The 25,125-nt window shown below is 42.6% G+C and overlaps 14 non-coding genes and 1 pseudogene across 14 annotated transcripts; all 15 read left to right on the forward strand.

Moving 5' to 3' along the window:
- The first annotated feature begins 547 nt into the window (after positions 1-547).
- Positions 548-763, forward strand: LOC115539455 (small nucleolar RNA U3). The gene has a single exon (XR_003975913.1). It is a non-coding gene; the product is annotated as a small nucleolar RNA U3 (small nucleolar RNA).
- Positions 764-1,560: 797 nt separating this feature from the next.
- Positions 1,561-1,776, forward strand: LOC115539506 (small nucleolar RNA U3). The gene has a single exon (XR_003975954.1). It is a non-coding gene; the product is annotated as a small nucleolar RNA U3 (small nucleolar RNA).
- A 3,751-nt stretch (positions 1,777-5,527) lies between these two features.
- On the forward strand, positions 5,528-5,743 carry LOC115539538 (small nucleolar RNA U3). Its single transcript, XR_003975982.1, has one exon. It is a non-coding gene; the product is annotated as a small nucleolar RNA U3 (small nucleolar RNA).
- Positions 5,744-6,543: 800 nt separating this feature from the next.
- Positions 6,544-6,759, forward strand: LOC115539459 (small nucleolar RNA U3). The gene has a single exon (XR_003975917.1). It is a non-coding gene; the product is annotated as a small nucleolar RNA U3 (small nucleolar RNA).
- Positions 6,760-7,559: 800 nt separating this feature from the next.
- On the forward strand, positions 7,560-7,775 carry LOC115539431 (small nucleolar RNA U3). The gene has a single exon (XR_003975891.1). It is a non-coding gene; the product is annotated as a small nucleolar RNA U3 (small nucleolar RNA).
- A 788-nt stretch (positions 7,776-8,563) lies between these two features.
- Positions 8,564-8,779, forward strand: LOC115539536 (small nucleolar RNA U3). Its single transcript, XR_003975980.1, has one exon. It is a non-coding gene; the product is annotated as a small nucleolar RNA U3 (small nucleolar RNA).
- Positions 8,780-9,567: 788 nt separating this feature from the next.
- LOC115539429 (small nucleolar RNA U3) lies at positions 9,568-9,783 on the forward strand. The gene has a single exon (XR_003975889.1). It is a non-coding gene; the product is annotated as a small nucleolar RNA U3 (small nucleolar RNA).
- A 314-nt stretch (positions 9,784-10,097) lies between these two features.
- On the forward strand, positions 10,098-10,304 carry LOC115539464 (small nucleolar RNA U3). The gene has a single exon (XR_003975920.1). It is a non-coding gene; the product is annotated as a small nucleolar RNA U3 (small nucleolar RNA).
- Positions 10,305-11,103: 799 nt separating this feature from the next.
- LOC115539454 (small nucleolar RNA U3) lies at positions 11,104-11,319 on the forward strand. Its single transcript, XR_003975912.1, has one exon. It is a non-coding gene; the product is annotated as a small nucleolar RNA U3 (small nucleolar RNA).
- Positions 11,320-16,999: 5,680 nt separating this feature from the next.
- On the forward strand, positions 17,000-17,200 carry LOC115539467 (uncharacterized; annotated as a pseudogene).
- Positions 17,201-17,836: 636 nt separating this feature from the next.
- On the forward strand, positions 17,837-18,052 carry LOC115539435 (small nucleolar RNA U3). Its single transcript, XR_003975895.1, has one exon. It is a non-coding gene; the product is annotated as a small nucleolar RNA U3 (small nucleolar RNA).
- An 800-nt stretch (positions 18,053-18,852) lies between these two features.
- On the forward strand, positions 18,853-19,068 carry LOC115539514 (small nucleolar RNA U3). Its single transcript, XR_003975961.1, has one exon. It is a non-coding gene; the product is annotated as a small nucleolar RNA U3 (small nucleolar RNA).
- An 801-nt stretch (positions 19,069-19,869) lies between these two features.
- Positions 19,870-20,087, forward strand: LOC115539439 (small nucleolar RNA U3). Its single transcript, XR_003975899.1, has one exon. It is a non-coding gene; the product is annotated as a small nucleolar RNA U3 (small nucleolar RNA).
- An 800-nt stretch (positions 20,088-20,887) lies between these two features.
- On the forward strand, positions 20,888-21,103 carry LOC115539419 (small nucleolar RNA U3). The gene has a single exon (XR_003975879.1). It is a non-coding gene; the product is annotated as a small nucleolar RNA U3 (small nucleolar RNA).
- An 801-nt stretch (positions 21,104-21,904) lies between these two features.
- LOC115539507 (small nucleolar RNA U3) lies at positions 21,905-22,120 on the forward strand. The gene has a single exon (XR_003975955.1). It is a non-coding gene; the product is annotated as a small nucleolar RNA U3 (small nucleolar RNA).
- Positions 22,121-25,125: the final 3,005 nt, after the last annotated feature.

The following is a 25,125-nucleotide window of genomic DNA, read 5'->3' on the forward strand; positions in this document are numbered from 1 at the left end:
CGTAGTATAAATGGTTAATTCAATCTATGTGCAGGTTATCATATTGTAGATAGTATCAAGTCATTTGCAAACGCTGAATCTGGAATGTCTGTACAATAACGGCACAATATAGCAGTAGACTATGCACATGAATTTCCTGTGTTTAATACTTGGTAGGATTTTGAATAACATAAATAAACAGAGAGGTCGGATGTGAGTTGAACTAAAGCAGTGGGGATTGAGTTGAATTCCGACAGGCGGGGTGGTACTTTCGTCAACGGACCCCCGTGTCTCGCAAAGAGATGTGGGGACTATTTATCTCTATATCTCTTTATCATATCACTCCGTTAACGTAGTTGTGCGTGGTACCCGTATTGGCCCTTATGATCACTAGTTTTGAACGTCACTCTATACCGATGTTTAAGTTCAGTTTCAATGAACTAAGATTTATATCAGTGCCATCCGTTATTTTTACATGAGCTGAAATATTGTGAAAGTTCAACCTCACAACCACCAGTGAGAAGGACTACCCCATGAATTGGTGCCCGTCCGCGCCCGTTTCAACACTAAGATCATACTTTCAGGGATCATTTCTATATTCTTTGACTTGAGAAATAGCGTACGAAAGTGATCGGTTACTCTAACCACGATGAAGAGAACTGATGTTCCCTTCTGAGCGGGAAGCGGGCAGTGAGTGATGATGCATTTCATCCGCTCCTTGCCATTGATGACCGTTCCATGCTCTCTAGTGGAGCCTGGAGTTAGGGATCATGATCAGAGTGGTTAGATGTAGGCTAGATATTGTACAAAATAACAATTAGTTATTATTCTGAGTCGTTGGCAAGTTGTTACGCCGTTAGTATGGTTATTTTACTTAGTAAATATTGTGTAGGCAATCAAAAATACTGATGTAGTGTAGGCTCTTGTAAACCGTTTGAAGTTACCTGCATTGCTGGTGTAATTGCTCAGGTGTATATAATATATAAAATAATGTTTCACTTTTGATGTGATGCGATTGATGGCCATATCAAGTAGTATAAATTGTTAATTCACTCTGTGCGTTGGGCAGGTTATCATATTGTAGACAGTACGAAGTAATTTGCACACGCTGAACTGGAATGTCTGTACAATAACGGCACAATATAGCAGTAGCCTATGCACATGAATTTCCGGTGTTTAATATTTGGTAGGATTTTGAATAACATAAATAAACAGAGAGGTCGGATGTGAGTTGAACTAAAGCAGTGGGGATTGAGTTGAATTCCGACAGGCGGGGTGGTACTTTCGTCAACGGACCCCCGTGTCTCGCAAAGAGATGTGGGGACTATTCATCTCTATATCTCTTAATCATATCACTCCGTTAACGTAGTTGTGCGTGGTACCCGTATTGGCCCTTATGATCACTAGTTTTGAACGTCACTCTATACCGATGTTTGAGTTCAGTTTCAATAAACTACGATTTGTATAAGTGCCATCCGTTACTTTTACATGAGCTGAAATATTGTGAAAGTTCTACCTCACAACCACCAGTGAGAAGGACTACCCCATGAATTGGTGCCCGTCCGCGCCCGTTTCAACATTAAGATCATACTTTCAGGGATCATTTCTATAGTCTTTGACTTGAGAAATATCGTACGAAAGTGATCGGTTACTCTAACCACGATGAAGAGAACTGATGTTCCCTTCTGAGCGCGAAGCGGGCAGTGAGTGATGATGCATTTCATCCGCTCCTTGCCATTGATGACCGTACCATGCTCTCTAGTGGAGCCTGGAGGTAGGGATCATGATCAGAGTGGTTAGATGTAGTGGTGCCGAGATGATGCCTCATGAAACGTCAAAGCCTCGCAGCCAGATGAACCATCAAAGTGGTTCGACCTCGAAGCTTCAAATGAGTACGCTAGGGACACCTAGTGGTGAATGAAATTATGATGAAAGAAAGAGTTTCCTGTGATGATGTGATGTTTGCTTCGTACAACATCAAAACGTTTAAGAATTAAAGTCATTTCAGTGATACGTGTGAGTGTGCCGTTCATAAATATCTCCCGAGCTCATGGTAGAGAACAAATCATTTGACAAAGATTTTAAGTCATCCCGGGCAAAATAGATTGTCTTATAACTACAGTAGCCTACTAATAATTGTAATAATAGAACTGCATGATGACTATTACGTATTTCTTCGTGGAAGGAGGGGTCGAATCCAAAGGAATAGCTTTAAAGAGACTTTATTTGTATAAAGTATTTTCGGTATGGTAAACTGATGCTCTGAAGTAAAGAGAGATTGAAGATGTGTTCTAAGCACGTGCGAGAGTGTTCTCCTAGCTGATCCGAGCCACAAACCCACGTATGGTAATCGCTGCCGGGAGAGTTCTAATGTTTTCATGGCCAGGTGGGCTTCTTTATGGACTCAGCGAGGACCGGAAGACTTGGAGAGGAACCGGTGTGACGTAATCCTCGGTTTTCCTCGCCTGGTCTGTGATGCTGCCCTCTGCGGCTAAAGTATCTATTGCAGCCTTCAGTAATGTCCTGCTTTCCCTTGTGGCTATGTGTAGTATTTACGGCTTATATATTTGGTCCTACCCCCTATTGGTTAAGTGAGGGAAATACAGCTTGTGTTACTAAAATACGTAACAGTCCCTCCTTGGTCATCTTAGATGACCATACAATAATATTTTAAATCATAAACACCATTTACCACACCGAAAACATAGTCAAAGTAGGATCAATCATCAACACCATCAACCGTCGCGGAAAGACCTCTTGAAGAGAGGGAAAAACCACTACGCGTCCACATAATACTGAGACGGCATTCACCTTGTGGGTCTTATTGGAAATACAGGTTATTATTTAACAATACAACAATGAACATAAATCTTGTTAACATACAATCACATGGCCAAACAGCACACAAACAAAACTATCCATAGAAATCCTGAGCTAATACTTTTTGGTTATGTGCAATAAGGTCATAAAATATTCAACAGGTGCAAAAGTAACGTAAAAATTGGTGGTCATAACACAATTTTAAAATTTCAAAATGATTGATAAACTAACATGGATTTGGGGGGTTCAGGTGATCTTCGTGTATTGGTGCGCCGGTTCATGTGGGTGGTTTGAGCATGGATTTGGGGAGTTCAAGTGATCTTCGTGTATTGGTGTGCCGGTTCCTGTGGGTGGTTTTGGGCGATATTATTATTGTAGTCATTGTTTTTTCTGTCGCCGTCGGGTCTGTAATTCATGAACCCAAGACTCGTCCCTCCTTGTCAAGGGCTCATCTCAGAGAGGTTACTCCTACACCATGGGAGCCTCCACACAGGTTCTCCGTCGTCGTGTCAGCAACAGGTGGCCTGTAAAACAATCGTCTCAAGGAAGATCAACAGTACCATTATCAATGCAGTGATTCAGAAATAACGAGTTGTACTCGCAACCAAACAATATTATATTATAACAAACACAACTCGTCTTGGTGGTTCAATAATTAATTATTCAAGTAAATCCAGGATATTGATTATCTTAGACACATGTGCTACAAATGGTGGCATTTTATTCTATATATTGTAACTGGATAGGTTCGGGTTCCTAAGGTGGTATCTCATTCAAGTTCAACTGATTATATCTGATTCCTACGTAAGCATGAATGTCGCCTGGCACTTGTGTAGCGCCCACTGCTGTGGTGATCAGCCGATTCAGTAGCCCTCGTGCGCAGGGAATACAACAGCAGCTGACAACAGTTAACACGGCTACTGCCATTATTCCCGCGATGAGTACTGATTGGATCATACCTCTCCACCTACCAAACAGGTTCTCCATCCATCCAGCTATTGGGTCACCAATACCGGAGTTCTCGGCGAACTCCAACTTGAGGGATTGCAGTCCAGCCAATGCCCTGGCCACGGACCCATCTGGTGCTGTGTTATTGGGGATAAATGTACAACATGTTGTCCCTATCATCCCGCACACCCCTCCTCGTTCTGCTAATAACATATCTAAAGCTAGCCTATTCTGATAGGTCATCACGTCGGGGTCACCAATGTATTACGTATTTCTTCGTGGAAGGAGGGGTCGAATCCAAAGGAATAGCTTTAAAGAGACTTTATTTGTATAAAGTATTTTCGGTATGGTAAACTGATGCTCTGAAGTAAAGAGAGATTGAAGATGTGTTCTAAGCACGTGCGAGAGTGTTCTCCTAGCTGATCCTAGCCACAAACCCACGTATGGTAATCGCTGCCGGGAGAGTTCTAATGTTTTCATGGCCAGGTGGGCTTCTTTATGGACTCAGCGAGGACCGGAAGACTTGGAGAGGAACCGGTGTGCCGTAATCCTCGATTTTCCTCGCCTGGTCTGTGATGCTGCCCTCTGTGGCTAAAGTATCTATTGCAGCCTTCAGTAATGTCCTGCTTTCCCTTGTGGCTATGTGTAGTATTTACGGCTTATATATTTGGTCCTACCCCCTATTGGTTAAGTGAGGGAAATACAGCTTGTGTTACTAAAATACGTAACATGACTGAGAATGAGTGTGATTAATTACATAGCCATAAAAGTGATCTTGGAACTGGGTAGGGTCTTCTTTTTGTAAAAAAGTGCCAATTGTGAACCCATATCGCGGAACAGCCCGAGATGAAGCCTCGAACGTCACACGCTACGCCATTTCGCCCATGTGAATCCTACTCGATACGGAGCTTCGCTGGGGGAGGAGCCGAGGTACTCGACACACGCCCCGATGCCTCGACGCAAACCATAACATCACTAGTTAGATGTAGGCTAGATATTGTACAAAATAACAATTAGTTATTATTCTGAGTCGTTGGCAATTTGTTACATCGTCAGTATGTTTATTTTACTTAGTAAATATTGTGTAGGCAATCCAAAATACTGATGTAGTGTAGGCTCTTGTAAACTGTGTGAAGTTACCTGCATTGCTGGTGTGATTGCTCAGGTGTATTTAATATATAAAATAATATTTCACTTTTGATGTGATGCGAGTGATGGCCATATCAAGTAGTATAAATTGTTAATTCACTCTATGTGCATTGTGCAGGTAATCATATAGTAGACAGTATCAAGTCATTTGCACACGCTGAATCTGGAATGTCTGTACAATAACGGCACAATATAGCAGTAGCCTATGCACATGAATTTCCTGTGTTTAATACTTGGTAGGATTTTGAATAACATCAATAAACAGAGAGGTCGGATGTGAGTTGAACTAAAGCAGTGGGGATTGGGTTGAATTCCGACAGGCGGGGTGGTACTTTCGTCAACGGACCCCCGTGTCTCGCAAAGAGATGTGGGGACTATTTATCTCTATATCTCTTTATCATATCACTCTGTTAACGTAGTTCTGCGTGGTACCTGTATTGGCCCTTATGATCACTAGTTTTGAACGTCACTCTATGCCGATGTTTCAGTTCAGTTTCAATGAACTAAGATTTGTATCAGTGCCATCCGTTATTTTTACATGAGCTGAAATATTGTGAAAGTTCTACCTCACAACCACCAGTGAGAAGGACTACCCCATGAATTGGTGCCCGTCCGCGCCCGTTTCAACACTAAGATCATACTTTCAGGGATCATTTCTATAGTCTTTGACTTGAGAAATATCGTACGAAAGTGATCGGTTACTCTCACCACGATGAAGAGAACCGATGTTCCCTTCTGAGCGCGAAGCGGGCAGTGAGTGATGATGTATTTCATCCGCTCCTTGCCATTGATGACCGTTCCATGCTCTCTAGTGGAGCCTGGATGTGGGGATCATGATCAGAGTGGTTAGATGTAGGCTAGATATTGTACAAAATAACAATTAGTCATTAATCTGAGTCGTTGGCAATTAGTTACGCCGTTAGTATGTTTATTTTACTTAGTAAATATTGTGTAGGCAATCAAAAATACTGATGCAGTGTAGGCTCTTGTAAACCGTTTGAAGTTAGCTGCATTGCTGGTGTAACTGCTCAGGTGTATATAATATATAAAATAATGTTTCACTTTTGATGTGATGCGAGTGATGGCCATATCAAGTAGTATAAATTGTTAATTCACTCTATGTGCATTGTGCAAGTTATCATATTGTAGACAGTATCAAGTCATTTGCACACGCTGAATCTGGAATGTCTGTACAATAACGGCACAATATAGCAGTAGACTATGCACATGAATTTCCTGTGTTTAATACTTGGTAGGATTTTGAATAACATCAATAAACAGAGCGGTCGGATGTGAGTTGAAATAAAGCAGTGGGGATTGAGTTGAATTCCGACAGGCGGGGTGGTACTTTCGTCAACGGACCCCCGTGTCTCGCAAAGAGATGTGGGGACTATTTATCTCTATATCTCTTTATCATATCACTCCGTTAACGTAGTTGTGCGTTGTACCCGTATTGGCCCTTATGATCACTAGTTTTGAACGTCACTCTATGCCGATGTTTGAGTTCAGTTTCAATGAACTAAGATTTGTATCAGTGCTATCCGTTATTTTTACATGAGCTGAAATATTGTGAAAGTTCTACCTCACAACCACCAGTGAGAAGGTCTACCCCATGAATTGGTGCCCGTCCGCGCCCGTTTCATCACTAAGATCATATTTTCAGGGATAATTTCTATAGTCTTTGACTTGAGAAATATCGTAGGAAAGTGATCGGTTACTCTAACCACGATGAAGAGAACTGATGTTCACTTCTGAGCGCGAAGCGGGCAGTGAGTGATGATGCATTTCATCCGCTTCTTGCCATTGATGACCGTTCCATGTTCTCTAGTGGAGCCTGGATGTGGGGATCATGATCAGAGTGGTTAGATGTAGGCTAGATATTGTACAAAATAATAATTAGTCATTATTCTGAGTCGTTGGCAATATGTTACGACGTTAGTATGTTTATTTTACATTGTAAATATTGTGTAGGCAATCAAAAATACTGATGCAGTGTAGGTTCTTGTAAACCGTTTGAAGTTACCTGCATTGCTGGTGTAACTGCTCAGGTGTATATAATATATAAAATAATGTTTCACTTTTGATGTGATGCGAGTGATGGCCATATCAAGTAGTATAAATTGTTAATTCACTCTATGTGCATTGTGCAAGTTATCATATTGTAGACAGTATCAAGTCATTTGCACACGCTGAAGCTGGAATGTCTGTACAATAACGGCACAATATAGCAGTAGACTATGCACATGAATTTCCTGTGTTTAATACTTGGTAGGATTTTGAATAACATCAATAAACAGAGAGGTCGGATATGAGTTGAACTAAAGCAGTGGGGATTGAGTTGAATTCCGACAGGCGGGGTGGTACTTTCGTCAACGGACCCCCGTGTCTCGCAAAGAGATGTGGGGACTATTTATCTCTATATCTCTTTATCATATCACTCCGTTAACGTAGTTGTGCGTGGTACCCGTATTGGCCCTTATGATCACTAGTTTTGAACGTCACTCTATGCCGATGTTTGAGTTCAGTTTCAATGAACTAAGATTTGTATCAGTGCCATCCGTTATTTTTACATGAGCTGAAATATTGTGAAAGTTCTACCTCACAACCACCAGTGAGAAGGTCTACCCCATGAATTAGTGCCCGTCCGCGCCCGTTTCAACACTAAGATCATATTTTCAGGGATCATTTCTATAGTCTTTGACTTGAGAAATATCGTACGAAAGTGATCCGTTACTCTAACCACGATGAAGAGAACTGGTGTTCCCTTCTGAGCGCGAAGCGGGCAGTGAGTGATGATGCATTTCATCCGCTCCTTGCCATTGATGACTGTTCCATGCTCTCTAGTGGAGCCTGGAGGTAGGGATCATGATCAGAGTGGTTAGATGTAGGCTAGATATTGTACAAAATAACAATTAGTCATTAATCTGAGTGGTTGGCAATTAGTTACGCCGTTAGTATGTTTATTTTACTTAATAAATATTGTGTAGGCAATCAAAAATACTGATGCAGTGTAGGCTCTTGTAAACCGTTTGAAGTTACCTGCATTGCTGGTGTAACTGCTCAGGTGTATATAATATATAAAATAATGTTTCACTTTTGATGTGATGCGAGTGATGGCCATATCAAGTAGTATAAATTGTTAATTCACTCTGTGCATTGTGCAAGTTATCATATTGTAGACGGTATCAAGTCATTTGCACACGCTGAATCTGGAATGTCTGTACAATAACGGCACAGTATAGCAGTAGACTATGCACATGAATTTCCTGTGTTTAATACTTGGTAGGATTTTGAATAACATCAATAAACAGAGATGTCGGATGTGAGTTGAACTAAAGCAGTGGGGATTGAGTTGAATTCCGACAGGCGGGGTGGTACTTTTGTCAACGGACCCCCGTGTCTCGCAAAGAGATGTGGGGACTATTTATCTCTATATCTCTTTATCATATCACTCCGTTAACGTAGTTGTGTGTGGTTCCCGTATTGGCCCTTATGATCACTATTTTTGAACGTCGCTCTATACCGATGTTTGAGTTCAGTTTCAATGAACTAAGATTTGTATCACTGCCATCCGTTATTTTTACATGAGCTGAAATATTGTGAAAGTTCTACCTCAAAACCACCAGTGAGAAGGACTACCCCATGAATTGGTGCCCGTTTCAACGCTAAGGTCATACTTTCAGGGATCATTTCTATAGTCTTTGACTTGAGAAATATCGTACGAAAGTGATCCGTTACTCTAACCACGATGAAGAGAACTGATGTTCCCTTCTGAGCGCGAAGCGGGCAGTGAGTGATGATGCATTTCATTCGCTCCTTGCTATTGATGACCGTTCCATGCTCTCTAGTGGAGCCTGGAGGTAGGGATCATGATCAGAGTGGTTAGATGTAGGCTAGATATTGTACAAAATAACAATTAGTCATTAATCTGAGTCGTTGGCAATTAGTTACGCCGTTAGTATGTTTATTTTACTTAATAAATATTGTGTAGGCAATCAAAAATACTGATGCAGTGTAGGCTCTTGTAAACCGTTTGAAGTTACCTGCATTGCTGGTGTAACTGCTCAGGTGTATATAATATATAAAATAATGTTTCACTTTTGATGTGATGCGAGTGATGGCCATATCAAGTAGTATAAATTGTTAATTCACTCTGTGCATTGTGCAAGTTATCATATTGTAGACGGTATCAAGTCATTTGCACACGCTGAATCTGGAATGTCTGTACAATAACGGCACAGTATAGCAGTAGACTATGCACATGAATTTCCTGTGTTTAATACTTGGTAGGATTTTGAATAACATCAATAAACAGAGATGTCGGATGTGAGTTGAACTAAAGCAGTGGGGATTGAGTTGAATTCCGACAGGCGGGGTGGTACTTTTGTCAACGGACCCCCGTGTCTCGCAAAGAGATGTGGGGACTATTTATCTCTATATCTCTTTATCATATCACTCCGTTAACGTAGTTGTGTGTGGTTCCCGTATTGGCCCTTATGATCACTATTTTTGAACGTCGCTCTATACGTATGTTTGAGTTCAGTTTCAATGAACTAAGATTTGTATCACTGCCATCCGTTATTTTTACATGAGCTGAAATATTGTGAAAGTTCTACCTCAAAACCACCAGTGAGAAGGACTACCCCATGAATTGGTGCCCGTTTCAACGCTAAGATCATACTTTCAGGGATCATTTCTATAGTCTTTGACTTGAGAAATATCGTACGAAAGTCATCGGTTACTCTAACCACGATGAAGAGAACTGATGTTCCCTTCTGAGCGCGAAGCAGGCAGTGAGTGATGATGCATTTCATCTGCTCCTTGCCATTGATGACCGTTCCATGCTCTCTAGTGGAGCCTGGAGGTAGGGATCATGATCAGACTGGTTAGATGTAGGATAGATATTGTACAAAATAACAATTAGTCATTATTCTGAGTCTTTGGTAATTTGTTACGCCGTTAGTATGTTATCAAGTCATTTGCACACGCTGAATCTGGAATGTCTGTACAATAACGGCACAATATAGCAGTAGACTATGAAAATGAATTTCCTGTGTTTAATACTTGGTAGGACTTTGTATAACATAAATAAACAGAGAGGTCGGATGTGAGTTGAACTAAAGTAGTGGGGATTGAGTTGAATTCCGACAGGCGGGGTGGTACTTTCGTCAACGGACCCCCGTGTCTCGCAAAGAGATGTGGGGACTATTAATCTCTATATCTCTTTATCATATCACTCCGTTAACGTAGTTGTGCGTGGTACCCTAACCACGATGAAGAGAACTGATGTTCCCTTCTGAGCGCGAAGCGGGCAGTGAGTGATGATGCATTTCATCTGCTCCTTGCCATTGATGACCGTTCCATGCTCTCTAGTGGAGCCTGGAGGTGGGTATCATGATCAGAGTGGTTAAATGTAGGCTAGATAATGTACAAAATAACAATTAGTTATTATTCTGAGTCGTTGGCAATTTGTTACGCCGTTAGTATGTTTATTTCACTTAGTAAATATTTATGTAGGCAATCAAAAATACTGATGCAGTGTAGGCTCTTGAAAACCGTTTGAAGTTACCTGCATTGCTGGTGTAATTGCTCTGGTGTATATAATATATAAAATAATGTTTCACTTTTGATGTGATGCTAGTGATGGCCATATCAAGTAGTATAAATTGTTAATTCACTCTATGTGCATTGAGCAGGTTATCATATTGTAGACAGTATCAAGTCATTTGCACACGCTGAATCTGGAATGCCTGTACAATAACGGTACAATATAGCAGTAGCCTATGCACATGAATTTCCTGTGTTTAATACTTGGTAGGATTTTGAATAACAAATAAAGAGAGATTTCGGATGTGAGTTGAACTGAAGCAGTGGGGATTGAGTTGAAATCCGACAGGCGGGGTGGTACTTTCGTCAACTGACCCCCGTGTCTCGCAAAGAGATGTGGGGACTATTTATCTCTATATCTCTTTATCATATCACTCCGTTAACGTAGTTGTGCGTGGTACCCGTATTGGCCCTTATGATCACTAGTTTTCAACGTCACTCTATACCGATGTTTGAGTTCAGTTTCAATAAACTAAGATTTGTATAAGTGCCATCAATTACTTTTACATGAGCTGAAATATTGTGAAAGTTCTACCTCACAACCACCAGTGAGAAGGACTACCCCATGAATTGGTGCCCGTCCGCGCCCGTTTCAACATTAAGACCATAATGTCAGGGATAATTTCTACAGTCTTTGACTTGAGAAATATCGTACGAATGTGATCGGTTACTCTAACCACGATGAAGAGAACTGATGTTCCCTTCTGAGCGCGAAGCGGGCAGTGAGTGATGATGCATTTCATCCGCTCCTTGCCATTGATGACCGTTCCATGCTCTCTAGTGGAGCCTGGAGGTAGGGATCATGATCAGAGTGGTTAGATGTAGTGGTGCCGAGATGATGCCTCATGAAACGTCAAAGCCTCGCAGCCAGATGAACCATCAAAGTTGTTCGACCTCGAAGCTTCAAATGAGTACGCTAGGGACACCTAGTGGTGAATGAAATTATGATGAAAGAAAGAGTTTCCTGTGATGATGTGATATTTGCTTCGTACAACATCAAAACGTTTAAGAATTAAAGTCATTTCAGTGATACGTGTGTGTGTGCCGTTCATAAATATCTCCCGAGCTCATGGTAGAGAACAAATCATTTGACAAAGATTTTAAGTCATCCCGGGCAAAATAGATTGTCTTATAACTACAGTAGCCCACTAATAATTGCCATAATAGAACTGCATGATGACTGAGAATGAGTGTGATTAATTACATAGCCATAAAAGTGATCTTGGAACTGGGTAGGGTCTTCTTTTTGTAAAAATGTGCCAATTGTGAACCCATATCGCGGAACAGCCCGAGATGAAGCCTCGAACGTCACGCGCTACGTCATTTCGCCTATGTGAATCCTACTCGATACGGAGCTTCGCTGGGGGAGGAGCCGAGGTACTCGACACACGCCCCGATGCCTCGACGCAAACCATAACATCACTACCCGAAACTGGTGGGGGGGTCTGGTGGATTTAGCCTGACCACGAGAGCAGTGCTGTTGTCCACAATGAACTCCTCAGAGAATCAGATGAGGTCAATGTGACGGTCCCGGCACGAAAGACCGTGAGCGTTGATTTGACAGTGGGACGAGCAGACATCAACCTCCCCTACTCAGCCACAGTTAAAATCAAATGCATGAACGGCAGCGAGCTGGTCTTCCTAGAAAAAAATTCTGTCTAGCTAATGCCATTATTTAACGTTTCAGCTTAGTAAATGATAATTTCAGTTCAAATATTCCATATGCTGTAAATTTGTTTTCCAGTCCAACAGCCTGGAAAGATAATACGTTTCTGAACACTTCCAGTCACATGCTAATCTTACTACTATAATAGCAGGCCTGTCGCACCAGTTACTCAAGTTGGTCATGTGCCAAGCAGCCTGCAGCTCACACAAACACACAGCACACACAAACCCATACACCGTAAGCACGAGGGATGGGCACGGTAATTCGAATATTTGATTATTCGAAACGGTGTGGGTAGTTGACTTTGAGATTTTTTTAAATTTTTGCCTTAAGTTCATTCAATATATTCATTAGCTATATTAATAACAGATTGTTCATTAAACGTGTATACTAATGCCATTCAATACTTGGAATATTTTGCTATACCGGCAACCTCCGTTCCAGACGAGTCTTTTCCACGGTGGGCTTGATTGTAAATCGCTTCCGCATCCGCCTATGCCCCGAGCACGTAGATATGCACAATTTTTTGAACAAGATTGACTAAGTGATGCAGTAGGTGGGCTTATGTGTTATGTTAACTGGAAATGTTTTAGACATACTGTATTTCCGTCTTACACTAAATATATTTTTGTTGATGAGGCAGGCCCATGCGCTGCAAGTGGAGTTCTGTTGATATGCAAGCCCACCAGTACTTGTACTTTTTGCTGCTGTGCTTCAGTTACTTGAATCTATTCAGTTTGTGCCTTAAATTTACTCTGATCTAATTTCAGTTTGTGCCTTAAGTATGCAATACTGTTCATTCATATTCTTGTCCAAAATGATGGTTTCGTTTGATTCACCATACTGATTTCGAGCTGTGTTTTTCCTTCTAAAATGCTCGATTGAACAAATTGGATTTGATTTCCGTTTTCACAGATTTATGGATGGCCCCCTGTGTGTGTGCGTGTTTGTGAGCCTGTGGCTTTAAATTGGACAAGAAATGACCTGAAACACTTTTCTAAAGAGAAAAAGTTAGCCTATACCTCTGCAGTAGGTTAACCACATCCCCTCTAGACGTCCATTTTCTTTAAAATCTTGATTGTTTACTTGCCTCAGATAATGCGGCAGGGCTGTGTCGGCGATGTCACTCAATTCCTTCCAGAAGAACCCGGCCGGGCACGGTGGCGCGTGCCTCTAATCCAAGTCACTGGGAGGCTGAGGTTGGCGGTTCGATTGAGCTAAGGAGCTCTGTACTGTACGGGACTATGTTGAACGGGTGTCCATGCTAAGTTCGGTATCGATATGGTGGTTCTGGGGGAGCCTTGGACCACCAGGTCGTCTAAGGAGGGGTGTACGGGCCCAGGTCGGAAACGGAGCAGGTCAAAGCCCCCGTGCCGCTCAGTAGTGGGTTTGCATCCGTGAATAGATGTTACAGTGCAGCCTTGGCAAAACAGCGGTACCTAAACTTTTCTGTTCAAATTGAGGTTGACATTTTATTTCTTGTATGTGTTTACTATGTAGGCTGTAGTTAAGTCGGATAAGAAATTACCTGAAACACTTTTCTAAAGAGAAAAAGATAGCCTAAACCTCTGCAGTAGGCTAACTAAATCCCCTCTAGACGTCCATTTTCTTTAAAATCTTGATTGTTTACTTGCCTCAGATATGACGGCAGGGCTGTGTCGGCGATGTCACTCAAATCCTTCCAGTAGAACTCCGCCGGGTACGGTGGCGCGTGCCTCTAATCCAAGTCACTGGGAGGCAGAGGTTGGCGGTTCGATTGAGCTGAGGAGCTCTGCACTGTACCGGACTATGTTGAACGGGTGTCCATGCTAAGTTCGGTATGGATATGGTGGTTCTGGGGGAGCCTTGGACCACTAGGTCGTCTAAGGAGGGGTGTACGGGCCCAGGTCGGGAACGGAGCAGGTCAAAGCCCCCGTGCCGCTCGGTAGTGGGTTTGCATCCGTGAATAGATGTTACAGTGCAGCCTTGGCAAAACAGCGGTACCTAATCATTTCTGTTCAAATTGAGGTTGACATTTTATTTCTTGTATGTGTTTACTACGTAGGCTGTAGTTAAGTCGGATAAGAAATTACCTGAAACACTTTTCTAAAGAGAAAAAGATAGCCTAAACCTCTGCAGTAGGCTAACTAAATCCCCTCTAGACGTCCATTTTCTTTAAAATCTTGATTGTTTACTTGCCTCAGATATGACGGCAGGGCTGTGTCGGCGATGTCACTCAAATCCTTCCAGTAGAACTCCGCCGGGTACGGTGGCGCGTACCTCTAATCCAAGTCACTGGGAGGCTGAGGTTGGCGGTTCGATTGAGCTGAGGAGCTCTGCACTGTACCGGACTATGTTGAACGGGTGTCCATGCTAAGTTTGGTATCGATATGGTGGTTCTGGGGGAGCCTTGGACCACCAGGTCGTCTAAGGAGGGGTGTACGGGCCCAGGTCGGAAACGGAGTAGGTCAAAGCCCCCGTGCCGCTCAGTAGTGGGTTTGCATCCGTGAATAGACGTTACTGTGCAGCCTCGGCAAAACAGTGGTACCTAATCTTTTCTGTTCAAATTGAGGTTGACATTTTATTTCTTGTATGTGTTTACTATGTAGGCTATAGTTAAGTCGGATAAGAAATGACCTGAAACACTTTTTTAAAGAGAAAAAGGTAGCCAAAACCTCTGCAGTAGGCTAACTAAATCCCCTCTAGATGTCCATTTTCTTTGAAATCTTGTTTGTTTACATGCCTCAGATATGACGGCAGGGCTGCGTCGGCGATGTCACTCAATTCCTTCCAGTAGAACTCCGCCGGGCACGGTGGCGTGTGCCTCTAATCCAAGTCACTTGGAGGCAGAGGTTGGCGGTTCGATTGAGCTGAGGAGCTCTGCACTGTACCGGACTATGTTGAACGGGTGTCCATGCTAAGTTCGGTATCGATATGGTGGTTCTGGGGGAGCCTTGGACCACTAGGTCGTCTAAGGAGGGGTGTACGGGCCCAGGTCGGGAACGGAGCAGGTCAAAGCCCCCGTGCCGCTCAGTAGTGGGTTTGCATCCGTGAATAGACGTTACAGTGCAGCCTTGGCAAAACAGCGGTACCTAATCTTTTCTGTTCAAATTGAGGTTGACATTTTATTTCTTGTTTGTGTTTGCTATGTAGGATATAGTTAAATTGGACAAGAAATGACCTGAAACACTTTTCTAAAGAGAAAAGGTTAGCCTAAACCTCTGCGGTAGGCCAACTAAATCCCCTCCAGACGTCCATTTTCTTCAAAATCTTGATTGTTTACTTGCCTCAGATATGACGGCAGGGCTGTGTCGGCGATGTCACTCAATTCCTTCCAGTAAAACTCCGCCGGGCACGGTGGCGTGTGCCTCTAATCCAAGTCATTGGGAGGCTGAGGTTGGTGGTTCGATTGAGCTGAGGAGCTCTGCACTGTACTGGACTATGTTGAACGGGTGTCCATGCTCAGTTCGGTATCGATATGGTGATTCTGGGGGAGCCTTGGACCACCAGGTCGTCTGAGGAGGGGTGTACGGGCCCAGGTCGGAAACGGAGCACGTCAAAGCCCCCGTGCCGCTCAGTAGTGGGTTTGCATCTGTGAATAGACGTTACAATGCAGCCTCGGCAAAACAGCGGTACCTAATCATTTCTGTTGAAGTTCACATTTTATTTCTTGTATGTGTTTACTGTGTAGGCTCTAGTTAAATTCGACAAGAAATGACCTGAAACACTTTTCTAGAGAGAAAAAGTTAGCCTATACCTCTGCAGTAGGCTAACTAAATCCCCTCTAGACGTCCATTTTCTTTAAAATCTTGATTGTTTACTTGCCTCAGGTATGACGGCAGGGCTGTGTCGGCCATGTCACTCAATTCCTTCCAGAAGAACCCCGCTGGGCAGGGTGGCGCGTGCCTCTAATCCAAGTCACTGGGTGGCTGGAGTTGGTGGTTCGATTGAGCTGAGGAGCTCTGCACTGTACCGGACTATGTTGAACGGGTGTCCATGCTAAGTTCGGTATCGATATGGTGGTTCTGGGGGAGCCTTGGACCACCAGGTCGTCTAAGGAGGGGTGTACGGGCCCAGGTAGGGAACGGAGCAGGTCAAAGCCCCCGTGCCGCTCAGTAGTGGGTTTGCATCCGTGAATAGACGTTACAGTGCGGCCTCTGCAAAACAGCGGTACCTAATCGTTTCTGTTCAAATTGAGGTTGACATTTTATTTCTTGTATGTGTTTACTATGTAGGCTATAGTTAAATCGGATAAGAAATGACCTGAAACACTTTTTTAAGGAGAAAAAGGTAGCCAAAACCTCTGCAGTAGGCTAACTAAATCCCCTCTAGATGTCCATTTTCTTTGAAATCTTGTTTGTTTACTTGCCTCAGATATGACGGCAGGGCTGCGTCGGCGATGTCACTCAATTACTTACAGTAGAACTCCGCCGGGCACGGTGGCGCGGGCCTCTAATCCAAGTCACTGGTAGGCTGAGGTTGGCGGTTCGATTGAGCTGAGGGGCTCTGCACTGTACCGGACTATGTTGAACGGGTGTCCATGCTAAGTTCGGTATCGATATGGTGGTTCTGGGGGAGCCTTGGACCACCAGGTCGTCTAAGGAGGGGTGTATGGGCCCAGGTCGGGAACGGAGCAGGTCAAAGCCCCCGTGCCGCTCAATAGTGGGTTTGCATCCGTGAATAGACGTTACAGTGCAGCCTTGGCAAAACAGCGGTACCTAATCTTTTCTGTTCAAATTGTTTAATTTCTGGCTAACTAAATCCCCTCTAGGCGTCCATTCTCTTTAAAATCTTGATTGTTTACATGCCTCAGATATGACGGCAGGGCTGTGTCGGCGATGTCACTCAATTCAAATATTGTAGACCGTATCAAGTCATTTGCACACGCTGAATCTGGAATGTTGAAGAGCCACCACGATGAAGAGAACTGATGTTCCCTTCTGAGAGCGAAGCGGGCAGTGAGTGATGATGCATTTCATCCGCTCCTTGCCGTTGATGACCGTTCCATGCTCTCTAGTGGAGCCTGGAGGTAGGGATCATGATCAAAGTGGTAAGATGTAGGCTAGATCTTACCACTTTGAAAAAGCTTTTTTTAACTTTACTAAAATGCCTTTTTCTATATTAACCATTTCTTTGCATATGTCTTTCTTTTACTTATCTATTATTTTATTTTATTGTATGACAATGTTTATATGTGAAGCACTTTGAGTCTGCCTTGTGTATGAAAAGTGCTACATAAATAAAGTTGCCTTGCCTTGCCTTGCCTTGCCTAGATATTGTACAAAATAACAATCAGTTATTATTCTGAGTCGTTGGCAATTTGTTACGCCGTTAGTATGTTTATTTCACTTAGTAAATATTTATGTAGGCAATCAAAATACTGTGGTACTTTCGTCAACGGACCCCCGTGTCTCGCAAAGAGATGTGGGGACTATTTATCTCTATATCTCTTTATCATATCACTCCGTTAACGTGATTGTGCATGGTACCCGTATTGGCCCTTATGATCACTAGTTTTGAACGTCACTCTATACCGATGTTTGAGTTCAGTTTCAATAAACTAAGATTTGTATAAGTGCCATCCGTTACTTTTACATGAGCTGAAATATTGTGAAAGTTCTACCTCACAACCACCAGTGAGAAGGACTACCCCATGAATTGGTGCCCGTCCGCGCCCGTTTCAACACTAAGATCATACTTTCAGGGATCATTTCTATAGTCTTTGACTTGAGAAATATCGTACGAAAGTGATCGGTTACTCTAACCAAGATGAAGAGAACTGGTGTTCCCTTCTGAGCGCGAAGCGGGCAGTGAGTGATGATGCATTTCATCCGCTCCTTGCCGTTGATGACCGTACCATGCTCTCTAGTGGAGCCTGGAGGTAGGGATCATGATCAGAGTGGTAAGATGTAGGCTAGATATTGTACAAAATAACAATTAGTTATTATCCTGAGTCGTTGGCAATTTGTTACATCGTCAGTATGTTTATTTTACTTAGTAAATATTGTGTAGGCAATCCAAAATACTGATGTAGTGTAGGCTCTTGTAAACTGTGTGAAGTTACCTGCATTGCTGGTGTGATTGCTCAGGTGTATTTAATATATAAAATAATGTTTCACTTTTGATGTGATGCGAGTGATGGCCATATGAAGTAGTATAAATTGTTAATTCACTCTGTGTGCATTGTGCAGGTTATCATATTGTAGACAGTATCAAGTCATTTGCACACGCTGAATCTGGAATGTCTGTACAATAACGGCACAATATAGCAGTAGCCTATGCACATGAATTTCCTGTGTTTAATACTTGTTAGGATTTTGAATAACATAAATAAACAGAGAGGTCGGATGTAAGTTGAACTAAAGCAGTGGGGATTGAGTTGAATTCCGACAGGCGGGGTGGTACTTTCGTCAACGGACCCCCGTGTCTCGCAAAGAGATGTGGGGACTATTTATCTCTATATCACTTTATCATATCACTCCGTTAACGTAGTTGTGCGTGGTACCCGTATTGGCCCATATGATCACTAGTTTTGAACGTCACTCTATACCGATGTTTGAGTTCAGTTTCAATAAACTAAGATTTGTATAAGTGCCATCCGTTATTTTTACATGAGCTGAAATATTGTGAAAGTTCTACCCCACAAGCACCAGTGAGAAGGACTACCCCATGAATTGGTGCCCCTCCGCGCCCGTTTCAATACTAAGAACATACTTTCAGGGATCATTTCTATAGTCTTTCACTTGAGAAATATCGTACGAATGTGATCGGTTACTCTAACCACGATGAAGAGAACTGGTGTTCCCTTCTGAGCGCGAAGCGGGCAGTGAGTGATGATGCATTTCATCCGCTCCTTGCCGTTGATGACCGTTCCATGCTCTCTAGTGGAGCCTGGAGGTAGGGATCATGATCAGAGTGGTTAGATGTAGGCTAGATATTGTACAAAATAACAATTAGTTATTATCCTGAGTCGTTGGCAATTTGTTACATCGTCAGTATGTTTATTTCACTTAATAAATATTTATGTAGGCAATCAAAAATACTGATGTAGTGTAGGCTCTTGTAAACCGTTTAAAGTTACCTGCATTGCTGGTGTAATTGCTCAGGTGTATATAATACATAAAATAATGTTTCACTTTTGATGTGATGCGAGTGATGGCCATATCAAGTAGTATAAATTGTTAATTCACTCTATGTGCATTGTGAAGGTTATCATATTGTAGACAGTATCAAGTCATTTGCACACGCTGAATCTGGAATGTCTCCACGATAACGGCACAATATAGCAGTAGCCTATGCACATGAATTTCCTGTGTTTAATACTTGGTAGGATTTTGAATAACATAAATAAACAGAGAGGTCGGATGTGAGTTGAACTAAAGCAGTGGGGATTGAGTTGAATTCCGACAGGCGGGGTGGTACTTTCGTCAACGGACCCCCGTGTCTCGCAAAGAGATGTGGGGACTATTTATCTCTATGTCTCTTTATCATATCACTCCGTTAACGTAGTTGTGCGTGGTACCCGTATTGGCCCGTATGATCACTAGTTTTGAACGTCACTCTATACCGATGTTTGAGTTCAGTTTCAATGAACTAAGATTTGTATCAGTGCCATCCGTTATTTTTACATGAGCTGAAATACTGTGAAAGTTCTACCTCACAACCACCAGTGAGAAGGACTACTCCGTGAATTGGTGCCCGTCCGCGCCCGTTTCAACACAAAGATCATACTTCCAGGGATCATTTCTATAGTCTTTGACTTGATAAATATCGTACGAAAGTGATCGGTTACTCTAACCACGATGAAGAGAACTGATGTTCCCTTCGGAGTGCGAAGCGGGCAGTGAGTGATGATGCATTTCATCCGCTCCTTGCCATTGATGACCGTTCCATGCTCTCTAGTGGAGCCTGGAGGTATAGGGATCATGATCAGAGTGGTTAGATGTAGGCTAGATATTGTACAAAATAACAATTATTTAATATTCTGAGTTGTTGGCACTTTGTTACGCCGTTAGTATGTTTATTTTACTTAGTAAATATTGTGTAGGCAATCAAAAATACTGATGTAGTGTAGGCTCTTGTAAACCGTTTGAAGTTACCTGCATTAATGGTGTAATTGCTCAGGTGTATATAATATATAAAATAATGTTTCACTTTTGATGTGATGCGATTGATGGCCATATCAAGTAGTATAAATTGTTAATTCACTCTATGTGCATTGTGAAGGTTATCATATTGTAGACAGTATCAAGTCATTTGCACACGCTGAATCTGGAATGTCTCTACGATAACGGCACAATATAGCAGTAGCCTATGCACATGAATTTCCTGTGTTTAATACTTGGCAGGATTTTGAATAACATAAATAAAGAGAGAGGTCGGATGTGAGTTGAACTAAAGCAGAGGGGATTGAGTTGAATTCCGACAGGCGGGGTGGTACTTTCGTCAACGGACCCCCGTGTCTCGCAAAGAGATGTGGGGACTATTTATCTCTATGTCTCTTTATCATATCACTCCGTTAACGTAGTTGTGCATGGTACCCGTATTGGCCCGTATGATCACTAGTTTTGAACGTCACTCTATACCGATGTTTGAGTTCAGTTTCAATGAACTAAGATTTGTATCAGTGCCATCCGTTATTTTTACATGAGCTGAAATACTGTGAAAGTTCTACCTCACAACCACCAGTGAGAAGGACTACTCCGTGAATTGGTGCCCGTCCGCGCCCGTTTCAACACTAAGATCATACTTCCAGGGATCATTTCTATAGTTTGACTTGAGAAATATCGTACGAAAGTGATCGGTTACTCTAACCACGATGAAGAGAACTGATGTTCCCTTCGGAGCGCGAAGCGGGCAGTGAGTGATGATGCATTTCATCCGCTCCTTGCCATTGATGACCGTTCCATGCTCTCTAGTGGAGCCTGGAGGTATAGGGATCATGATCAGAGTGGTTAGATGTAGGCTAGATATTGTACAAAATAACAATTAGGTATTATCCTGAGTCGTTGGTAATTTGTTACATCGTCAGTATGTTTATTTCACTTAATAAATATTTATGTAGGCAATCAAAAATACTGATGTAGTGTAGGCTCTTGTAAACCGATTGAAGTTACCTGCATTAATGGTGTAATTGCTCAGGTGTATATAATATATAAAATAATGTTTCACTTTTGATGTGATGCGATTGATGGCCATATCAAGTAGTATAAATTGTTGATTCACTCTATGTGCGTTGGGCAGGTTATCATATTGTAGACAGTACGAAGTCATTTGCACACGCTGAATCTGGAATGTCTGTACAATAACGGCACAATATAGCAGTAGCCTATGCACATGAATTTCCTGTGTTTAATACTTGGTAGGATTTTGAATAACATCAATAAACAGAGAGGTCGGATGTGAGTTGAACTAAAGCAGTGGGGATTGAGTTGAATTCCGACAGGCGGGGTGGTACTTTCGTCAACGGACCCCCGTGTCTCGCAAAGAGATGTGGGGACTATTTATCTCTATGTCTCTTTATCATATCACTCCGTTAACGTAATTGTGCATGGTACCCGTATTGGCCCGTATGATCACTAGTTTTGAACGTCACTCTATACCGATGTTTGAGTTCAGTTTCAATGAACTAAGATTTGTATCAGTGCCATCCGTTATTTTTACATGAGCTGAAATACTGTGAAAGTTCTACCTCACAACCACCAGTGAGAAGGACTACTCCGTGAATTGGTGCCCGTCCGCGCCCGTTTCAACACTAAGATCATACTTCCAGGGATCATTTCTATAGTCTTTGACTTGAGAAATATCGTACGAAAGTGATCGGTTACTCTAACCACGATGAAGAGAGCTGATGTTCCCTTCTGAGCGCGAAGCGGGCAGAGAGTGATGATGCATTTCATCCGCTCCTTGCCATTGATGACCGTTCCATGCTCTCTAGTGGAGCCTGGAGGTAGGGATCATGATCAGAGTGGTTAGATGTAGTGGTGCCGAGATGATGCCTCATGAAACGTCAAAGCCTCGCAGCCAGATGAACCATCAAAGTTGTTCGACCTCGAAGCATCAAATGAGTACGCTAGGGACCACCTAGTGGTGAATGAAATTATGATGAAAGAAAGAGTTTCCTGTGATGATGTGATGTTTGCTTCGTGCAACATCAAAACGTTTAAGAATTAAAGTCATTTCAGTGATACGTGTGAGTGTGCCGTTCATAAATATCTCCCGAGCTCATGGTAGAGAACAAATCATTTGACAAAGATTTTAAGTCATCCCGGGCAAAATAGATTGTCTTATAACTACAGTAGCCTACTATTAATTGTAATAATAGAACTGCATGATGACTGAGAATGAGTGTGATTAATTACATAGCCATAAAAGTGATCTTGGAACTGGGTAGGGTCTTCTTTTTGTAAAAATGTGCCAATTGTGAACCCATATCGCGGAACAGAACGAGATGAAGCCTCGAACGTCACGCGCTACGTCATTTCGCCTATGTGAATCCTACTCGATACGGAGCTTCGCTGGGGGAGGAGCCGAGGTACTCGACACACGCCTCGATGCCTCGACGCAAACCATAACATCACTACCCGAAACTGGTGGGGGGGTCTGGTGGATTTAGCCTGACCACGGGAGCAGTGCTGTTGTCCACAATGAACTCCTCAGAGAATCAGATGAGGTCAATGTGACGGTCCCGGCACGAAAGACCGTGAGCGTTAATTTGACAGTGGGACGAGCAGACATCAACCTCCCCTACTCAGCCACAGTTAAAATCAAATGCATGAATGGCAGCGAGCTGGTCTTCCCAGAAAAAAATTCTGTCTAGCTAATGCCATTATTTAATATATCAGCTTAGTAAATGATAATTTCAGTTCAAATATTCCATATGCTGTAAATTTGTTTTCCAGTCCAACAGCCTGGAAAGATAATACGTTTCTGAACACTTCCAGTCAGATGCTAATCTTACTACTATAATAGCAGGCCTGTCGCACCAGTTACTCAAGTTGGTCATGTGCGCATGTGCCAAGCAGCCTGGAGCTCACACACACACACAGCACACGCAAACCCATACACCGTAAGCACTAGGGATGGGCACGGTAATTCAAATGTTTGATTATTCGAAACGGTGTGGGTAGTTGACTTTGAGATTTTTTTAAATTTTTGCCTTAAGTTCATTCCATATATTCATTAGCTATATTTGATGTTTGATTCAGCATACTGATTTCGAGCTGTGTTTTTCCTTCTAAAATGCTCAATTGAACAAATTGGATTTGATTTCCCTATTTATTTAACTAATAGAGATGGAAAACGAATGCCTTTGATTAGTGAATGCCAGATCATGGAAGAACTTCAGACTTCATTATGAGTGCGCTACACATTTTTTATTTTTTTTTCATAGTTCGGTTAACCGGTTACTCAAAAAAGAAATTGCCGAATATTGATATGCCTTCAAATGCATCTCAAGCACACACATACACAACACATGTACACTACGCACACACACGCACAAACACGGAAATGCACACACATGCACGCGCACACCGCACGTCAAGACAAATACACCTACACACTCGCCGAGGTAAGACGTTATGTTTTTAAACATAACGGCTACGCCATCGACAAACGCGCAGGTAAGAACACAGACGCACACACCGCATTGACACTCGCCCTTAAACATAACGGCTCCACCATCAACACATGCGCAGGTAGGAACACACACACACGCGCACACACCGCAGCGACACTCGCCCAGGTAAGACGTTATGTTTTGAAACAACGGCTCCGCCATCGACACACATGCCCAGGTAAGAAGCTTTGCAAATGATATAGTTCAGGGCCCTGATTCCCGAAAGCATCTTTAGCCTAAGTGGTTTGTGAAGTGCGTCGTACCAACATCGTTCAGTTTTCACTCCGTTTCCCAAAAGCATCGTTGGTAACGAACGTCGTGGAATGACTCGTAGCTTACGAGGGCTCCAGGGGTACTCGTAGGGTCCTAAGAGCCCTATGTTGTTAGTATTTACTAACTTTATGCAAGGTCTACGTTCGTGCAGTACTCGGCCCTGACTCGTCCTAAAAATACAATATTATTGTAAATTATATCGCATCAAAAAAGCGGTAGCTAACGTTGGTTGAATCAAGCAAACAAATAGCTGTTGTTTTTGCCCCAAAAAGCTTGACCTACCTTGAATTTAACAAATAGTTCCTTCAAATTTGGGCTGTACGGTATGGACTAAAATGTATATCACGGTATGATTTGAGGCATAGAAGGTAACGGTATTATATCACAGTATGTTAATTGTATCTTCTAATTTCGATATAAATGCTTCTGAAGGGGTAAAATACTGGTGAGGCAGCAAAACTGCATAAAAAAAATTAAAATGTTTTCTCAAGTTACTTCCATCCCTGAAAAACACTAATGTTTAATAGTATGGATTTGTTTCTCTTGCGGTATAGTTTCGGCATCTCAATTTGGCGCAAATTCACACTGGTGTACTTTCTATACCATTTATACCGTACACCCCTACTTCAAACTGATGTCAAGAGTTTCCATCAGACTCGTGCGGTAGCCAGGTTTCTCATGCATAAGGACAGCTTCCCCCCCCCCCCCCCCTAAAAAAACTCTTCGGTTCTACGCGATTCACGTGAATGACCCAATTGACCAAGAAAACGGTGATTGTCGTCGAAAAGCGACAAGTTTGCAGGAATGCAGAACATGTTACCCTGCGTTCACACCAAAAGATGCAAAAAGTTGACGCGCGTCACGATCCCATTCAAAGTGAATGTAGAGACGCGTTGCTGCTTTGCTGCCGCAGCATTTGCTGCCGAGAAAACGGGCAGCAAAATTTGATTTGCGGCGCGTCAAAATCTGATTTGCAGCGCGTCAAATGCTGCTCGAGTTGAAATATTTCAACTTTTCGGGAGCAAACGCGTGATGACAGCCAATCAGCGTTGCCGCTGAGGCGTTGCCGCTGAGGCGTTGCCAC

Source organism: Gadus morhua, chromosome 2 (genome assembly GCF_902167405.1).
Source record: "Gadus morhua chromosome 2, gadMor3.0, whole genome shotgun sequence".
Lineage (NCBI taxonomy): Eukaryota > Metazoa > Chordata > Actinopteri > Gadiformes > Gadidae > Gadus > Gadus morhua.